Below are 4,121 nucleotides of genomic sequence, written 5' to 3' on the forward strand. Positions count from 1 at the left end.
AGAGGGTTCACAGCTTTGTATGGCCTTGTGCCATCTTTGTGTATCTTGTACAATATAGCATTTAGTTTTATAGCCTACTGATTCTTACAAATTTGTATAAGGGAATTTATTTAAAAGGAATATTAATTCCTTCACAAATATCTTTTCTTTATGAACAGAAGAAAAATAAGACCACAAAGGAATTTGACACTGTAAGACATAACATTCAAGGCCCCTAATTACCCAGTTAACACAAATATTTTCATTTAAAATAACAGCAGAGATAGCAGTCAGATTACGAAAGGTTAGGTGCATGAGTATCTGCACTTTCCAGGTAGGATCTCAACCCTCTGGCCAGGAGCACAGGAACCAACATTAAGGCTCTTCCTGGTGTTTCCTCTGTCTGGGAATTTTGCTGTAATCAAGAAGCATCATCAGAGTTTATCTTGGCTCTATCTCCAGTTGGGCAGAGAGCATGTTGTGAAATAAAGAGGCAATCGTTACAGTCTAAGCTAATGACTTTGTAAATCTTGTGTCAAGGAAGAGGAATACTTTTAAGAATTATATTCCCCCCTGTTTGTTTAAGGAATGGGGGCTTACCTGAAAAATTTCAAACCAATCTCTTTTTCTTCTATGCGGGGTAACAAGTCTTGTGGATGGAAGAAGAGCAGTGATAGACACCTCTGCTGACTTACTTAAAGCTTTGACAGAAAGCCCTAAGACTTGTTCATAAACATGCTATAAACTTAGGCTAGATTAAGCTGTTGCTACAGAGAAGGGGTAAAAACTGATTCAAAAACCAGACTTGGATTGTCAGCTGTTGACTGTCCAAGTGGAGGATGTATCAGGTGGACTTGTGTTGATCCAGTCCTATTCAATCCCTCAGTAATTGATGTTATTTATAGACTGTACAGAGATGAGAGGAAATGCAACCATACCGGAGGGCAGGGTTCGAATTCAAATGGTCTCAACAAATGCAGGAAATAAAACAGGCAGGGGGACATTTTAGAGGGAAAAATGCAATAGACAATGTCAGCAGGAGCACATATACCAGCTGGAGAACAAGCAAGAACTAGTGCAGACATTAGGAGTTCATAGTGGATCACAGGCTGAAAATGAGCAGCATAACTGAAAAAAGGCAAACTAGCCAGCAAGCTGTGGTGATCCACATGCTCTGCTTGTCACTAGTAAAGCCTCCAGGATGGATGGTATCATGCCTAGTTCTGAGCAATGCAGTGCACTACGAAAGGATCAATGGAGAGATCTCAGTCAGTCAAAAGCAACAAGGCCTAAATAACGTGCTCTAAATGGAAGTGTGAAATTATAGGGAGAAGAGCTTCAGGGAAGGGAGACTGCTCAAGGGCACGTAAGACTGGTGACACACCAAACTGCTTGGATCGGTGAGATGCGCAGTATATGTAGATCTACACACAGACGGACATGTACACATGCACAATTGTTCATGAATAAACACAGCTTTAGTCATAGGCAGTGACATAGGACTAGGCTCCTGATCACTACTGATCTCCACCACCGAAACTGCCCAGGAGTCAATGCAGCTGAGACCAACCTCACTTCTGCAGTACCTGCTGTAAGAGTCACCATTCAGTGCATCTCTCCTCGGTTTCCCAAGTACATGTTCTTATATGTCAACAGCTCAGTACATAAAGATAATTTGAACGAGAACTATAGCAACAGAGCTACTCAGAGCACGAAAAACAGTCCTTTTTCCTTCTTGTACTTATATTTTCCAACTGATCTGTCATATGAAATATGAGATTGAAGTTTCTTGCACCCGAAATACTATTGGTGCAAAATACTCCTTTGCTCAAGGTGCATAAACAGATGTATGTTAAATAGTTTGAGAGGAAGAAAAAAAAAGAGAGGAGAGAAAATCTGAAATAAATAAATATAAAAAAAATCTTAGATCTGTCATCATTTCAGAAATGCTGAAGTGCTTATAAAGTAGAAGACACTATATCTCCTGAGAAAGCTATGCTTGTCATGCTGTCACAGTTATGGAGGGAGTGACCAGATGTTGATTAAGTGTCATCTTCCCAAAGCTTTTCTAGAATCAGCAAAGAATTGCTGTATTGTTCTTTGGCACAAGTTTCAGATTATTCACCGGGGCCTGTGACAACAGCTGAAGAATGTGCTTTTTGACTTAGTTTTAATTGTACTCAAGCCAGAGTTCTTGCCTGAAATCCATATAATGGCACCACCTCTGGATTCCCAAGACAGGAATTCTTTATAGGATACCTGGGAGGGTATAGGATACCTTGAGGGTTGGCAGTCATAGGTTGAAGACATATGTTGGACTAAAGATGTTCTCAAACTCTGGATCAACAGCAGCTCTTCCATGTGAAACCAGCTTGGAAACTCCCCTGACAGCCCTTGGTGGTCAGCATTGGGGTGTCAATATGATTTATATTTTTGATGTGAGGCTGTGCCATCAGAATGGATGTCTTAAAAATTAGTTAAAATGATAAGGAAAATGGCCAAGATTATTTCTTGCTGTTCAAAAAGAAAATCATAGTCACTTATGCTGTTGTCAAACACTGATGGTTATCTACTGGGTGCCCGCTGGTGGCAGAGCTCACCTAGAAGGGCTGATGAGGAACTACCCCCAGGCACTGGGGGAATAAATCATTCCCGAAAAATACCCAGCAAGGGAAATGGCAATCAGCCCAGTCAAAAATGGCATTCTGAAAAAAACCTTGCAGTGCTGGAGCTGAGATGAGTGGCTTTATACCCCTTGACCACGCTGTGCACTGTCCCAGGTAGCAGTCACAGTCCCTTTGCTTCCTCTGAGGAAGATCCTGTGCAGTGCACCCACAGTACTTCACCTCTTAGGAGCTGAAGTCTGGGACGTGCCCACACTCAGGCTGCAAGTGCAGCTTCTGCTGCCTGACTACATCCATGCCTTGCCCAGGAAGGCTGGGAAGGAAGGGATTCAGGAGGGTTCCCCCAGCAGCCTGCAGCATCTTGCTGTGGTGGAAATAACCGGCTTTGATTCCATTTCGTCAAAAATCCCCGAATCACCAACCAAGCAAACAAAAAAACCCTACACAACATTTAGATGATGTTGTCTTAAAACACACAAGGATTAAAGCACATCTTTTCTCCCTTCTGCCTGTAGCTCGAACTTGTTCCTCCTGGCAACCCACACTGCTTGCAGCACACTGTCCCTCCATCTGTTTTCACAGACAGTCAACACTAGCTGTTCCCTGCCTCTTCTCCTAACTCCTCGTTTTCCACAACTATTTAAATGACAGGCTTAATTTAATTTCCCGCTAATGCACCTTCATCCAAATAAGCAGGGAGGGAAACAGAACAGGACCTGTCCATGCTTGCCTGAATGCTGAGTGTTTCAGTCTGTGATGGTCTGTGTGTCTGACCACACGTATGGATTACGCATAGCATGTGTGTGCGTATGTGCAGGCACCTGCACCTTTTGGAAAGACAACCAAGACTTGCTGCTAACTCTACCTGGGGCATGAAGCTGCAGCAGCCTCACCACTGTGGGGCCACTGAATTCAGCAATGCTAAACAGATGTCTCTGCTCTGCCTTTTGTGACTCAGCCATGACTTCCCCTCTGTTTCTACTCCGCAGTCAGGCCTTGGTTTAGCAATGAGTATATTACTTGACCTGTCTGCCTAAGTGAATTGTTGAATTTAGTACTAGTCTTGAATTCTAGCCTCTGATCTTCTTCTCAGTGCAACATAGACCTCTCCACCTCCAGGCGCTGTAGACATCTCCATTTGAAATATAGTCTCCCTATATAGTCCTTGAAGAATGATAGGCACCTTTTGGAAACAGTTTAGCTGACCTGTTTTAAATGTCTTTAGGAGATGAGTAACAGCTTAGAAGCATCTGCTTTTTTTTCACTGACTGCTAAAGACTACGTGTGGTTGTCCAATACTTGATGTAACAGCTATCTGAGCTGAAGGTTTAGTAGCTCTCACCACTGGTTTGGGTAAGAGGTCTGTGGCTGAGCTTTTTTTGGTGGCAGACCTCCAGGGAGCGTCCAGCTGGAGAGTAGTGGTGAGCTGATGATGCAAAGAAAACTCTCCTACATTTCTGACTGTGTGCCAACGACACACCATGATACCCATCTGGAAAACTCAATTCGTGTTCTCTA

Source organism: Buceros rhinoceros, unplaced genomic scaffold, assembly GCF_000710305.1.
Source record: "Buceros rhinoceros silvestris isolate BGI_N320 unplaced genomic scaffold, ASM71030v1 scaffold3174, whole genome shotgun sequence".
NCBI classification, from domain to species: domain Eukaryota; kingdom Metazoa; phylum Chordata; class Aves; order Bucerotiformes; family Bucerotidae; genus Buceros; species Buceros rhinoceros.